Source organism: Heterocephalus glaber, unplaced genomic scaffold, assembly GCF_053883595.1.
Source record: "Heterocephalus glaber isolate CG9 unplaced genomic scaffold, H.glaber_assembly_v1.0 deba00000122, whole genome shotgun sequence".
In the NCBI taxonomy this organism is placed as follows: domain Eukaryota; kingdom Metazoa; phylum Chordata; class Mammalia; order Rodentia; family Bathyergidae; genus Heterocephalus; species Heterocephalus glaber.
In genome coordinates, this window is record NW_028258138.1 from 67,832,716 (window position 1) to 67,849,375 (window position 16,660).

The 16,660-nt window shown below is 35.6% G+C and overlaps 1 protein-coding gene and 1 pseudogene across 2 annotated transcripts in view; both read right to left on the bottom strand.

The window, feature by feature from the left end:
- Lsamp (limbic system associated membrane protein) overlaps nucleotides 1-16,660 on the bottom strand; it is a 2,156,433-nt gene that overhangs the window by 2,018,031 nt on the left and 121,742 nt on the right. The window lies entirely within an intron of this gene.
- The window catches only part of LOC147830466 (ubiquitin carboxyl-terminal hydrolase CYLD pseudogene), a 156,780-nt pseudogene that overhangs the window by 78,916 nt on the left and 61,204 nt on the right, over nucleotides 1-16,660 (bottom strand). The window contains exon 2 of the transcript XR_015450399.1: nucleotides 1-16,660. This exon is cut by the window's left edge and continues 78,916 nt beyond it; it is cut by the window's right edge and continues 14,671 nt beyond it. The product of XR_015450399.1 is annotated as a ubiquitin carboxyl-terminal hydrolase CYLD pseudogene (transcript).

Genomic DNA, 16,660 nt, shown 5'->3' on the forward strand with positions numbered 1-16,660 from the left:
TTTATATATATTGAGAGAATACAGGTCACATAGACAACTGAGATAATTTTAGGAAAAGCTTAGGGATTATCTACAACCTAGTTCAGTTTACTTCTGAGTACGAGATTGACAGTATATCACTGTAGATTCTAACACTAGGGCTATTATGTATCTTGCAGGCCAGTGTAATCAAGCTGCATCAGAAAGAAGGGGACAAGCCTGTCAGTGAAAGATTGGGTGGTTAGGAAATCCATCACATTTTATCGGCCCATTGAATTATGATGTGTCATCCTTCATCTCTTTGTAATGCTTGCACGTTGGCTTACATTATTCTGTCAGTGTTTACTCCTTCTGTTGTTTAACCCATTCTACCTGTTCTTCTTGAAAAATGAATACTCTGCCAAATGGAATGTACCACAATCATAGGGAAAGGTTGAAGGTTGTCAGAAAAGCATAATATAAAAACCATGTTAATAGTGAGAAGCAAAACAGTGTTGTGGTTGAAAACTTTGGTTAGGATCCAATCTAAGCTCCATGACTGAATTTTGTGTAAATGTAGGAGCATTTGTTTATTTTATACATGTTCCTTGGCTTAATGACAACCCTGGTACTTATCCCACAATACCGATTTGGGGATAACAAATTGCTACTTCTGAGATTTCAAACTCTGCTGGAAATATAGTGAGTGCTCACTTGATTTTAGCTTTACCATCTTAAACTCCAGTATTCATTGATTATAAAGCATCATAGTGTCTATTTCCTTTGTAAAATATTGAAAAATACATGTAATGAAAGATACATAAGCATTATAAAATATTTTAAATAATTCCACTTAAATATATTCATCTGCCCACTAAAAATTTTCGCTGGGACACCAAGTAATTGTAGCAAAGTCAACATCCTTAGGATCTAAAAAATTCATTTTACCCATTCCCTTTGAAGCATTTTCCCCAATTCTAATTATTACTTTTGTTTTTTCTATACATTTTCCTAAATTATGAACCTTATTAAGATCAGCTCCATTCACATAGATTCATTTCTTCCATGACTGGCTCTATGTATGCCTATTTTATTTGCAACTTCTATTTTGAACAAATTCTCACAGTTTTTATTAGAACCAGTTCATTTTCTTCATAAATATGATTTTACAAAAATTACCATGTGAAATCTAATCTTTCATAAGTCTGTTACCTGTCCTTCTCTCCACTGTGCCCCACTACTTCCATCAACTACTGGGATAGGATGTGAGATCTGCTTATTCTTCACTTCCCAGTGGGCTTTAAAACCACTTTCTGCTTTTATTATCTTTGAAGTTTCCATTCTCCTGTGTGTGTGTGATGGAATCACCAGCCTCCAGGCAATACTGTGGCTTTATATTCTCTCAATGTCCATGTAATGATCTGGTGTCTTATTTCATCACCCTGGGCACCTGATAGGGGTACTAACCTCATCCTTTACCACCATTTGAAATCACTGCACTCCCAGAGTTCTGAATTTGATACTCTTTCTCAATTACTTAAGAAATTTTGTTTTGTATCTGCCATACTCTAGACACTATTAGGCTCTGAGAACACAATAAAAACAGAGAGTGGTCTTTGCTTTACAGATCTCCAGTTGTATCCATCCAATTATCCTGTTTTTTCACTTTCACAGAACGTACATTTCATCCTCATCTTATTTGCTAATCTCTTCACTTGTATTATTCTCCCAGTCCACTGACCTTATGCCTTTGCCAACTTTCACTACGATAAAACATGTCAGAAATAAACAAAGACTCTAGACTTTCCAACCTAACTGCTAATCTACTATCCTGGATTATCTTCATAGAACATATGTATCTACGTGTTAGTGGAAGATTCTGCAAAAATGTACTAATTTAAAATAATACAATTCATCCTTTGGCTTGACAATTCTTATATACATACACACACATATATATATATTTTCAAAAGTACAAAAGCATAGAATTAAAAAATTAAATAATTGGCAGCAGGGTCTATGACTATGGCTTTGTCCAAGGTAAAACAAGTGCTCAAGCCTTAGAACTGAAACACAAAACATATGTCACAAACAGTCATATATGTGAGCCAGACTCACATAACTCTAAGTCAGCTGAAACGTCAATATTTTTCTCTTCCTTAAAGAGAAAACTGTCCTGGAATGTGGACAGGGCACATTTTGAGTTGGGTAATTCTGAAACCATTTTTATTATCTTTTCAGCCTGTAAGAGGAAATGCACCCCTCTCATTATTGCTGATTTTGGCCTTAAATACATATCACTTCTTATCATTATGCACTGTTTCATATGAATATGACTCTTATTCTTGCATAAATTGTAAACTTCTGGAATACAGACTCTGCATTTTTTGTTCCCCTCTCTATTCCCACCTGTATGGAGTATAAAGTTAATAGATGCCTCATGAGCAATGGAGTAAACTGGACTGCTGAAATGAACAACTCTAAATATCACTTCATTTTGTTATATTTAGATGAATCCCTACCTTATTTTTCTCTTGTGAGTCTATGGATTGTTGCTTATAATATATTTCAAAATGAATCATTCCTAGAGAAGAAAAAGTATTTATGGCCAATGCACTTGCTGAAGCATAATGTGCATCTATAAAAACTACAAATAGTCAAGATTCCTTTTGAGAAACATTGAGAAATAATTAGTGAAACTCTCCATCATACATGTAGACATTATCTATGTTGTGTCATTTCTGAGTTCATTATTCTCTAACATTTAAGAGTCATAAAGCACTGCTTTCTTCTAATGTCTGTTTCCAAAATCTACACAAATCCAGGGACAATTAAATCCGTCTCTCTCTAATGATCCTCTTTAGCAAAAGACTACACTTGATTTCCTAGTTGTCTTTTTATTTCCGTCTTGTACACTCCATCTTGAAAGCAGGTGAAGAACTAAAATAACATTTTCAAACTTAGAGAAAATTTTCTTCCCTGCATTCTTTCATTATCAGATGTCTCTGTCACCTGGACTCTAACATAACCATGGAACACAATCAAGTATTCTTCCCAACCAAATTTCTATCCACGTGTGTAGCTAGTATATACAGTTAGTACCTGAAATGTGTTAGACAATTTCACAATAACATTTAAATGAGCTAAATCTGACCACATGTGACACACTATAAAAAGAACAAGGAATGACTTAAATTCAATTTTAACTACAGTATACCATCTGAAAACCAAATGGCAGCCAATGAATTTTCCATATGGCCATAGCTTTATGTAATTCTTAACATATTTCAATGTATTTTGGTGGATCTGCAGCTGTTGGGAACTCCATACAATGAGACATATCAGTATCATAAAGCCACTAGTTTGCTGCATTATATAAGCACATCTGGTCTTAGGAATATATCAAGGATTCATCAATTGATATTATTGTCTTAAATACACTTAGTAATTGGTATTCAGTATGAGTCTATCTTTGAGACAAGACTACTCCATTGGTTATCTGCATACTGGGATACAGAGATGATTATTGTCAACTCTTCAAATTATACAAAATTTAGGAGTAAGAAAAAACCTGATTAGAATTCAAAATTATCTTGAAAAATTTTAGAAACAATTTCACACAAATGAAAATTTCTAGGTATAACAGTGAAAATGCTATGTTTGCAATGGAAAAAATAAATGAAAGTAAGAACAGGAAGGGCAACAAATAAACAAATAGTTAAATACAGAAGTGAAAATGTATCAGCAAATAAATGAAAATACAGCTGAGGTAACCACTGGAGAAATTTATACTTAGCATGTAATCAATTTAAATTATAAATATAGAGAAAGCTGGGCTGAGTAATTGGAAGGCTAAAGTTTAAGAACCTTGACTACTTACCATATTGACCAAATTTCTAGCCTCTACAGTAAAAAACATTAAAGTATAATAAAATAATTTAGGAAAACATGTAGGTACAAGCATGATACTTATTGAAAATATTTGAGGAAATGCTTAATTTGTATTATTTATTTTGATAAGTACAACAATATGTAAGATTCTAATTTTATTTTACAAAAGTGATGGAGAACAATTGTTTTCACAATTTTTTTAAAGAGAGAAAATATGTTTAAATGTAAGTAGGAATGATTTGAGAGACCATTAAATATTATCTTGAGAAAATATTGGTATATATTATGAAGGCTTACAATTAATTCTTCTTATACATAAATCAGTAAGGGCAGGAGAGATTTTCATTTCTCTGAAACAGATAAGCATAACCTTATTTTAATATTCCAGCATTTATGAATCCCTCAAGGTAGTGAAGATCCTTGAGAGATGAGTTCCAGGTCCACAACAGTTAGACAGATAAATTAATGCTCAAAAATGAATAAAAACCTTAAAACACTAGGATAGGAGGCTACCAGAGAACCAAGATGTCCTCTGCCACGTCCACCTTTAGGACAGAAAAACTTGAAGAAGGTGATGTGCTTAATGAAAGCAAGTGATCTATAAGTGTTCATAAAGACAAGATTAAACAGCTTTCTCATAACGGGCCAGTTTTAGTCAATTTGATCTGCTATAAGAAAATGCCCTAAATTAGGTAATATATAAACAACAGAAGATTATTTCTTACATCTCTGGTGACTTGGAAGTCCAGTATCAAGATATTATAGTTTCACGGCTAGGTAAGGACTTGCTTCCTCATTGAGGAACTCACTATTAACTTTTTATAGTGGAAGGGACAAGAAAGTCTCAGGTCTCCCTATCATTCATGCGGGCTCTGCTCTCGTCATCTAATCATTTCCCAAAGGTCTCATCTCATCACACCACTATCTGTGGGTTAGGATTCCTACAGGAGAATGGGAGTGCACAAATATTCATATCATAGGAGGGCAGTAAACCTTCTCCTATCTGCAAAGCTAAATATATGGCATACAGAGGCTCCTCCATCCTATTACGTAGAAGAAGGCCTGAGGAATTGGTGAGTGCAAGCAGATGACAGCTCCTGTGTGAACTGTTATTTTGTGTGCTACTAATGACTGCTGATTTTTCTTTTCAAGAAATCTTCTCTAAGGTAAGTAATTAAAACCACTGAAAAGCCATGGAACATGAAGATCCTTTACCTTAACTCCATTTCCCTCTCTTTCCAGGTGGAAACCTTACAGTGGTTAAAAACCCTTATGTCAATCATGAAAAAGTATAGTGTATTTGTCAACATTAAAACTTGCTGATTTTTCTAAGTTTCACATTGTTAGGTGATACGCACACTATCCTAGAAAGAGCACACACTAAGTTGGAGGCACGTACTAATGCTAATAAAATGTTTTCTAAATGAGAATGGCATCTAGTTAATCCCATTAGCAATGGAATTAACATAGAGCTATTCTTTCTTTAAAATATGGAATAGGATACAATAGTCAATAAAAGAAAATCAAATTCACCACATATGTATTATTTTGTGGAACTGTTGTTTCAACTATGTCTATGGCTTAAATGTGTTCTCCAAATTTTATGTGTTAAAAACTTGATTCCCAGTGCAACAGCAGTAGGATGTGGGGCCAGAGTGGGGTAATTAGGTCACAGCGGTTCTGCCTTTTTGACTGATTAATGGCCTTGTTCTGCTCATGGCTTAGTTGTCCTGCAAGGGGACTTGCTATGAAAGTGAGTTAGCTCCTGGGTCCTCCTTGTCTCTCATACTCTCCTGACCTTCTGCTTTTTACCATGGGATAATGCATCAAGGAGGCCTCACCAGGGGCCAGGTTTTAATGTTGGGTTTTCCATTCTCCTGAACTCTGAGAAATAAATATCTATGCTTTATAAATTACCCAGCTGAAAGTTCTCTAATGTAATAGCAGAAAGGAACTAAGCTACACAGGGCCATATAGATGCAGGTGTGAACATGGAGGGATAAGAGGTGATGGTAGAAATATATGCTTCCTGCTTGGATTCTGGTCAGCAATTTGAAGTCCACTGCCCCAAGACATCATCAGGGTCTTCAAATTTAGGGGACAGCAAGTTAAAGGGACATCCTAAACAATAGTGGAAATTAATAAAATCATCAAATGCCAGCTATTTCTAAAACATCTGAATACCAAACAGCATATTGGCAAAATTTGTGAAAATCTGGTTCCCTTGTCTTTTAGATGTTTGCTTAAAACAATGCAGTTGAGAGTTGTGGCTCTGGTCTCAATCCTAGCAACAATCTCATTTCCACTCTTAAATTACAAAGTAAGTAAATCAAGCCTTCTAAACTACCAAATGTATTCTTCCCAAGAATAAAAGAGAATCAAAACACACAAGTTGGAAAGAAAAGTTTTTTATATGTGTTTGTTAAAGTCAAAGAAGAGTTTTTTAAATGCGTATATAACTACAGGCTGAACTTATATACACAAAGGAATACTGTTTATAAATGAAAATAGTACTGTGTTGTACAGTAGACAGCAACTGAGGAGAAATTAGAATCCATCGCATTTCTATGGCAACAGTCTGTTTGGGTTTTTTTCTCCATCAAGTTCTACAAACACAGCTAAGCCATAGGGTGAGATTGCCTGTGCAACAGAGGGGACACTGAGAAGTAGGTTCATTACTAACATTAATGACCCGACAAATTACTTGTAGGGAACTATTTTTCTGTTCAAATACATTTTAAGCATAAAATAATTTCAACAAAGAAGCAGGCTCTTCAAGGAAAAAATATTCTCCAAAAGTGATTATTCAGATTTTAATGATACATTTTACCAAAATTCCTGGAAAAAACTGTGGAGAAACATTGAAAAAAACCCAAAACCCTGCTTTTTCTCCTGATCCCCAGCATGTCATTTACCGCCATGAGACTGCACTAGGGCTTTGAGATCCTTTTCTTTTTTTTATTTTTAAATCTTTTTTGTTGTTGTTGTTGTTCTAGTGGTTCAAGTTTTGTGCTGGTTTACACTGTCCTGGCAATTCCCTCCCGATATCCTAAACCAAATCAGTGGAGTAAGCAAGATACTCAGCAGGGAATGAATTTGACTAACCTAGAAGTTGCATTGCTGAGCCTTTTATTAAGCTGCGTCTCTCCTAGAAAATTATGAAGTGCCTGAACTGTATAAATACAAAAACAAGACTAACAAGGGAAAACTGAAATAGTCATTCCTGTATTTCATTACTGAATTTCAGGCCCAAATATAAAAAAAAAACACTAAAGAATTTAATATAAATCATAAGACCTCTGTTTCAGCTTTCTGGATTAATAATAAGGCTAATCTAAAATATTCTAGGTTATTGAGTATTTTATAAAAATTTTCTCACCCATTTCGTCAAGATACAGCCTAGTACATCTTAGGGTACAACAGCATCTCTTTGTTATAGAAGACATTTGATCTAGGTTGATTGGCCAGTTTTCATTAAAAACTCTTCTAGGGTTTTTTCCTTGGTTCTACTATCACCAATATGGAAGAAAGATGTGATTCGTCTAGGAAACCTTCCTCCAAATTACTGCTTTACAACTCTAAAGGAAATATTTGAGTATATAAAAAAAAAGCTGTGGAAATATTTTCTACTAAGATAGGAAAACAAATATAAACAAAAGAAAACTTTGCTGAACCAAAGCAGTTGTAATGTGAAGATTTTTAAGAAAAAAAAACATAAAGAAACTCCGTACTAATGGCTATTCATGCTCCACCTCTCTAGCTGCCTGAGAGTGCCTCTGAATCCAGCTGGTTAATTTATCAATGCCCTGGGGCTAGTGTATAGGGTGGGTTTTATTGTGATTTCTGTGTAAATAAAATAAATCTAAACAGAGACTAGTAAACTGGTGTTCTAATGAGCATTTAGGTCAATTTTTATTTAATCTAGACTGATTCTTCTATTTCTTCAACAAAAATTTTTTAAAAAGAAAGGGAAAAACAAAATAGGAAAACACTTGGGATAGATAAAGCTTGCAAGTATCCCAAGTGGCAGTATTTTCTATAGAACAATTCTATCTCATGTGATATACACTTTGAGCTATTTTATTATCTGCACTAAAAAGCCAGCAAAAGCAGCTGCTGCTCCTCAGAGCCTGGTGTGCTCTGTTCAGCTTCCATATCACCCTGCTGTAGGCCACAGGCGGAACTGAGAGTGTCAAGAAATATCCCACTGACCAAGAACATATTCCGAGTCTCAGAAGGCAGCTGGATCTCCATGCACAATTGCAACACAGCCCCTACATGTTCACACACTTTGCTCCTACGGGCAGAAATGAAAAATTACTATTGTTTCTCAGTTGGTTTTATCAAATTTGCCCTATACTCATCTGAAAATGCTTATATCGCAAATTTTCTCTCAAAACGTTATCTCTAGTATATTAATAAGCACAGGAATTCCTAAAAAGCTCAGACATCTGTAGAGAGAACAAAAATACTTAATTACTAAAAAAGTAACACTTAAAGTGATGTGCACTGTGTTGTGAAGAGATATTGATATGGCTTACAGTGTCTAAAACAGAAACTTGATTAGTCTGATTCAGGAGGGAATCAAATGACCACCTATAGGACAGCATCAGAGGAGACTTGAGATTTGTATTACTTTTCTAAACATAGCCCTAAATGACTCATCCTCCAGACCACTATCACACATACCCACATCCACATTTCTCCAGGAAACTGACACTGACATGCTGGAAAGAAAAGTTATTTCTTCATAATGCCAAAATATATAGGTATGCACTACTCGAGACAACAGGGGGAGGATAAAGTCCCAGTGGACCTCTGGATTTCAAGAAAGGAAAACAACTTCCACTTGCCATTCTCCTTTCCTATGTTTTCCTCTTGTCTTCCACCAAATTGTGCAGCTACTGAAGGCCAGAGTCAATTATGACAAGGGCAGATGCCAAGAAGAACAATAACAGCAAAAATATGTTAATGATGCTCACAACACTGCCAGTTCTTCAATTCCACTCAATTATATTTACCTTTTCTCCTCATTTCCATGACTTCAGGACGTTATCAAGTACTCCATAATTAATCAGGCACCAAGCCTGCTGTGCTAATGAGACTCTATTTACTGCACCCCTCCCCTAACCTGTTCTCAGTACCTTATCCTCACTCCTACTGTATAATGTCTCCTCCTCCTCTGCCTTCCTATAGTGGCCTTGGGGCTTTTGAAATGATCCCAACAGAAAGAAAAGTTCTTCCTGACAGTTTTATGCAGAATTAGCATACAGCAATGCCAGTCCCCAGCTAGTTACCCATCATTCCTCACTTAAAGACATTGACTTGCTCTGTCATGGAGAGACTCAGAAATCCTCTATCATCCATCCATCTTTCTTTCTTCTCAACTTGTTAATCTCATTCCATTTTAAGTTCTATTGTTAATTTACAGTCCCATAACTTTTCTTATTTTATACACATTTGGGCTACTTTTTCTCTTTTTTGCCAGTTCCTCACGCTCATACATTCATAATTATTCATTTCATATTTCCCTTCCTTTTAAGCTATGCATACAGTATCTTCTATTCTTTCCAGGTTAAAAGTTTTGAGATTTTGTAGTTCCTTTTCTAAGCTCTTTGTAGAAATAAATTTCCTTGTATTTAGGTTTTCGGTAATATTTATTTTTAAATTAAAAAATCTTTTCTATTTTTTTATTCCATTAGTTATAAACTCTTACCCCCTAATTCCTTCTTCTGCCTAGAATAGGTTTTTTTTTTTTTTTTTTTGGTACCGGGGATCGAACTCGGGACCTTGCGCTTGCATGGCAGGCACCAGAACCACTGAGCTAAATCCTTGGCTCCCTGACTAGAATACTTTTAAGCAGTTTTAAGGAAAACTGCCCTCTACACCATGCTGAGACTGCCTTTTGCCTCTGAAGGTGGAATGCATTCATTGAACACATAATCCCCAAGCAGTAGCCTGATCAGGACAAAAGGATCACCCTTTCACATTCTTTTTTCCAAATGTTCTCAGAATTGAAATAACTAACTCTTATAGGTGACAGCAAAGACTACTCAAATATTAGCCCTCCTTTATCTACAGGGGACAATTTCCAAGACCCCCAATAGGTGCCCCAGATAGTGGGACGTGTGTGTGTGTGGGTGGGTGTGTGTGCCTTCCTATATATACCTAATGAGAGTAAATTTCTGTCACAAAAATCATTATCTCTCACTTTAATAAGATACCTAAAATTCAGAAAAATGACTTTTAATAAAATCTCATTATAAGGATGAGAAAACAGAGACCAAAATAAAGATAAGACCAGTATAAAGTCACCTGGTCAAGTGATAGTTAAATCTGCAATCACATTCTCTTGAATTATATATTAGGACTTTTAAACTATGTTCTAGGATTTTACTGTTTGAATAAACCCTTTGAATCTAAAGCCTCATAAAAACCTTGAGCTTCCTTCATTCTTTGTAAATTATGAAATGGACTCTCATTTAAGATATATAGAACATAAAAAGGTTTAGTTCTCTCTACCAATGCACATTTTTTTAAATGTTTAAAAATTTGTTTACTCATCTGCTAATTTAACCATTCCCCCAAACCAGCTACATGAACAACTTGTCTTTCAAAATCTATGTAATTCCACTAGTGAAGCCATTTTAAATGTATATGGAAAGAAAAAAAAAAAACAGAAATCATTCCAAATAGTTTTTATATTTCAATTAGAATAAGGCTTCATTATGAGGTTAGTAAGGATGTTGATTTCTTTTAATCTCACCTACAATTTAGACATTCAGGCATAACCCTAGAGAAGACTCAAAAACTAATAATCAATAATGGCATTTTTTCTAGATATAGTTAGGCACATTTCTCAAGATATAAGTGGACAGTTGAAGTGACTTGGGAAGAGGAAGTCCCAGGTCAACACTCTCAGATGAAACCAACGTTAACTGTTGGTCTGAAGTTCTCCATTTTCATGGAATTCAATTGGACAATTTCTTTTCATGACTAGCATTGCTTTTTCCTATTTAAGGAATTTTTACCTTAAAGATATTCTATCGTTTTACCTTTCACATTTTGAATTTTAAACCACCTGACATTGATTTCCATATACAATGTGAAATATATCTACAAAATTCATGCATGTTTGATTCTTAGAAAGCCATAATTTGCAGCAGATAGATTAATAGAAAGACATGAACCTTTTACTGTTAATTTATAAAAGAAAGTATTCAAGTATTCATAGCACTTGAAAAAGTGCTCACATTCTCTAGTAAACAGATAAACTGAAAGTAAAACTAACAAAAAAATACCACCAAACATTACCAAAATGGCTAAAGTAAAAGATATTTCAAATGTTGGCCAAAATGTAGAATAGTTGAAATTGGCATAATTTCTTTGAAAAAACTGGCTGTAATATTAAGTTTCAAATGCAAACTCAGAAATGCCACTCTTTTTCAAGGGGAATACATAGATTTAACAAAATTCATATATACGAATCTCATAGTAAATGTGCTCATAATGTAACTGGAAACAATCCAAACATACCTCTACAGTACAACGGATAAATACATATCTATAATGAAGTACTATATTGCAATGACACAGACAATGGTACAGATTAATCCTACAAACAAAATATTAAGCAAACAAATCTAAAATGTATATGTAATTTGACCCTATAATATAAATTTCAGAAGCAGACAAACTAAATCTGTGGTACTAGAGACTGCTTGTTCTTGGAGTGGGTATGAAGGCAGGGGCTATAGTATCTGGGTAGGGGCATGGGATAGCTACTGGGAAATGATACTATTTGATTTCCTGATGTGAGTGATACTAAGTTGTACACATGTTACTTTCTTTTTTTTTTAATTTTTGGAGGTACTGGGGATTGAACCTATGGTCTTTCCATGGAGTAACAGCCCCTGAACTTTCTTTATTTTTTATTTTGAGACAAGATTTTGCAATGTACCCAAGTTGCCAAGCAGGATGGATGATTGAGTTGGTCACCTATGGCCAACAGTGTAATCATTCATGTTTAATAATGAAATTTCCAAACAAAAATGATTTTCCTCCTGCCTCAGCCTCTACACTTGTAATTTATAAACTTTTCATAGTGAAAGATAACAGAACATATAACCCTCAGATATGTCTCCATGATATAATTATTTTATAGCTAAAAGTAATTAAACAGCAAATGGAGGAACAGCCCTTTCTATGCCCTCTCCACTCCTGTCCAAAGATAGGTTATAAATTCTCCTTCACGGAAGATAGCTCCTACCAGTCCAGGGACAGCACCAGAGGAATCTAGAAACTATACTTTAATTAATGTTAGTTTCCACACATGGATACCTTTGCACCTCTCTGGAAGTCTAAGTCTGCTTTTCTTTGCCCTAGCACTTATCTACAAGGCACTGTTCTTTGTTGAAAACTTTATAAATCAGAGCTTTTAGCCACTGCTTACCTTTTATTCATGTCCCCTTTCCTGTGATATTCATGGCTTATATTAATAAACGTCTATGTTTTTGTCTTCTGTGATAGGGGTTTAAAGTATGAACTTACGAGAAAGGAGAAGAAACCACATTTAGGGATCCTACAGGATCAATTTCATGACTATACAATAACAACAACAAAATAGAATCTGATATTGATATTCTGTAGATACAGTATGAAATTACTAAAAAATATTTATAGGAAGAAAACATTTAATCAGAAAACAGTTTCAATAATATTCTTTGAAGCCTAACAATAAAGGAAATAATGGTGTGTTATTGTGATATATCTATATCTTTATCCTTGTTTCCTGGCACAGAACCACTGTAATGCTAGTTATCTCCAAAGTAATAAGGGCTTTCTGTATCCAAATCAGGTGACTGGGGACTGGGGACCCCTCAATACGTCAGGATGGGTGCTGGTTGTCAGAAGAAACAAACTCCAAAGAGGAGAGAGGGATTGATGATTGCGCTGATCACCAATGGCCAATGATGTAGTCATTCATGTGTAGATAATACAGTCTCCAAATAACCAGCAGAACTGAGGTATAGAGCACTTCTACTTGGTCCAGCACTGGAGGTTCCTGAAGGGTGGCATGTCAAGAGAGGGCATGGGAGCTCTGTGCTGCCTCCTACATGCCTTGCCCTATGCATCTTCTCCATCTGGCTGAATTATTTTATAATAAATGGGTAAATGTAAGTAAAGTGCTTTCCTGAGTTCGGGGCACCACCCTATCAAATTAAATATGAGGAGGGTTCGTGGGAACCCTGATTCATAGCCTGTCAGTCACAAGCACAGATCATAACCTAAAATTTGTGGTTTGTATCTGAAGATGGGGACAATTGTGTGGGGCTGTCTTCACCTGTGGGATCTGATACTAACAGCAAGTAGACAGTGTCAGAGTGAAGTTAAACTATAAGACAACCAGCCGGTGTCTGCTATAGGACAGATTACTTGGCACTGGGAGTAAAACCTCCTGATATTTTGGTGACCAGAGGTGGATTACTGTGTATGAGTACAGGAAAAACTAATTTGTGTTTTCTTCTAGGTAAGAAATAAGTATGAAAATAAAATCACCAATCTTTTCTCACCTACAGCCAGATTTCTCTCTTGTGCCCACACCAACTCCAATCTTAGTGATCCTCAGGTAGCTGCCAGATGCGCTCTGTTCCACACAGTCTGGGCAGTGTCTGCTCTCCCAAGTCTTCAAGAGCTCTAAGGCTGGGAGGTGCACCTTCTGGATCTACTCGCTTTCCACTTCTACAACACATATTTACCCACACTTATTCTGATCTCTTTTCTTCCCTTCGCCTAGGATGGGGTGCCCTTACTTCTTTGTCAGGGATTTCTTTCACCTGAGCATTTAGTTCTGCCTGTCCCGAAACTTTGTCCCAGTGTGTAGGCCTCTTCTCATTACATTCAACTTCTTACTCTCTCCTGGTTCCTTTTCTCTTTGCTCTACCAATACTCCTGTATCAATCACTTTCTGGTTGCCGAGACAAAATACCCAAAACCTGCAGTATGGAGGAGGAGAGGTTTATTTTGGCTCATGGTTTTCAGAGGATTCAGTCCATGTTAATTGGCTCCAAAGTAGAAACAGCATGTAGGAAGGGAATTAGTAAGGAAATCTGCTTAACCCAGTAAAGAAAGAGCAAGGGGAGAAGTTGGGGACCAGAATACATCCAAACAGGTCAACCACTCCTCCCAGTGACCCACCTATAGCCAGGCCTCACCTTCTAACAGCACATTCAGCCATGAACTTATGAATGGATTAATCTAATGATGAGTACAGTGCTCCTATGACCCAATCACCATGCAAAACCCCACCTCTGAACATAAGGCTTATTGGGGTTATTTTAGATCTAAAACCAAAACAATGCCATAAACTCTGGTCTTGAAATCAAATATCTTTATAGGTATTGTCTAATTTTCATCTAACTTTCATCTAATTTTCATCCTGTTCATAGAAAAGGAGTGGGCTCACTAAAACTTGCTATAGTCTTTCACTCATCATTACTAGGATCCCTAATGACCAAATAATCCCACTTCTATAGTACTAAACATCATTGCTATCTCTCCTCTAGTTGAAACTGCTGATTTCTTTTTTACTTGCCATTCTGTTCTTTTGGTGTATATATTACTCTTTATTTTCCTTATTATTCCTGTCATAGTCACACGTCTCCTTCTTACCATCTTTGAAATTGTTCTAATCTATATGGTTTTCTCTTTAGCCCTGTTTTTCACTGTACACTCAATCTTATGATCTTTTTTGCCTGCATTATTTGAACAATTACCCAGATGCTGCTGACTTCCACAATTAAAGGTCCTGTCCAGATCTCTTCCTTGGGTTTCAAATTCATAGTCATCTGTAAAGAGCACAAACCCAACCGAGTCCTAAGTTGAGTTCATTTTTCTTCTTGAGCCTCTTCTTCCTTCATTTTCTCAATCAAAGGAATTCCCATCTACCCATGCTCCCAGGTCAAAAATCTTGGAAGGATACTGGTTTTTGAAAATCAAGTTTGCAGACTTTGTTGTCCTGCTTTTGTTCCTAGGTCCTTACAACATCTACATCTTTGTGCATATCAGGCAGAAGTACAATGTAATTTGCTTTTGACCAATACATGATAAAAATTCATTCATACATATTCTACCTCCAATCTCCTTGGGTGGGAAACATTTATGTTACCTTTAAAAACATCTCTCTTTTTTTTTTTTTTTGAGACAAGGTCTTGCTGTGTACATGCATGCAACACCACATCTCGCAAGACATTTTTTAAGACATTTTTAAAGCATGTGTTCTATACAGCCTTTCAAAGTCCCTCAGCAGGATTAAGAGCCAGTTACTCACTGTGAAATTTTGCTTGTATATATGCCCCTTTTTTCGGTGAAATTTCATCCCTGCTTTACTTCATTTTTTTTTCTTCTGGCATTTCCTTCCTTTCCAACTTAAACTACTACACTGAATTTCTTATCTTAAGGTCTGCTTCTAAAACAAGCCAAATAAAGACACCATCTTTTTTCTGAATATAGAATAAAATACTTTATTTGAGTTGGTAATTATATCTAGACTCTATCTAAAATATGTATATCCTTTTTTACATTTTACACATCCACTGCCTAGGATATTCCAAAGGTTTCCTATTTCTGTGTATCTTCTAAACCTTCCTCACTGAAATTCATGATCTATATCGATGGAATGGTGAAGTCTTTTAATACATTTTTCATTTTATATTGATACATAGTAATTATAATATTTATAGTGTATAATGTGATGTTTTAATATAGCTGAACTTCCTGGGTTCTTTCCTTGGCTAAAACCTCTTGGTTCTGATCATGGCATGCAGTTTCCAGCATTATCTTGTCTGCCTGCAAGTCTAACCTCACCTGTCTTAACTCTCGAGTTTCATTCTAGTAACTCCAATTAATTTGGTGCCTTACTCTTTCACCCTTGTCCTAATCAGACCCACCCCTGTCCTAGTCTATTTAGAAATTTTCCATTCCTCTGTTAACCTGTACTTTAAGATACCATTCATTACATCTCAGCTCAATAGCTCATTCAAAAAAGTTTTGTAATCTTCTAAGACAAAGACAGACTCTATATGCTCTCTCATGTTACTGTCACTATTATATCTACATCAGGTTATAATTCCCTATTTACAGCTGGATTATTGTAATTGCCTATCTATGTAGAACTTTATGGATTGAATTTCTCCCTCATTTAAAGCCAAGGAACATATTTCTAGCAAGGTTGATTTAAAAAGAAGTTAATGGCCCAGGCAAACTCCCTGTCTAACCCCTTCTCCAGTCCCTCCACTTTAATCCCTCCATCAAGTTGTATCAAATTAAATTACTTTTCTTACTCAGTGACACAGTGCAGTACATGGTTCTGTTACACCTCTCTGCAATTATATGTACTTGTGGATGGATCTGTCCATGAATCAGTCTATGAAGTTTCATCTCAATCATTGCTGCTCTATGTACATTCTCCCCTCTTCACCCTCCCTACCTGTTAGCAATATTTTCTAAGGCTGAGCAATGTGGATGAGACTTAGAATATTTTGTTTTTCCTATTCACAGTACAATTCTCACCTTCAAAACTTGAAAGCAAACTTTAAAAAAATAGAAAAGAAGAAACAGACTAGAAAGAAAGAAACAAAAGAGGAATAAGGGTTCAGGAGAGCAGGTAAAATGGAGACAAAGGGAGAGAAAACAAGAAGGCACAGCATGTGCAGGCCTCATTAATGCTTGTCTTCTAGATGAGAGAAAGCTCATTTCCACAATGTTATAATTTGCATCCATACACATGATACTATACTTGGCTTCAGCTCAG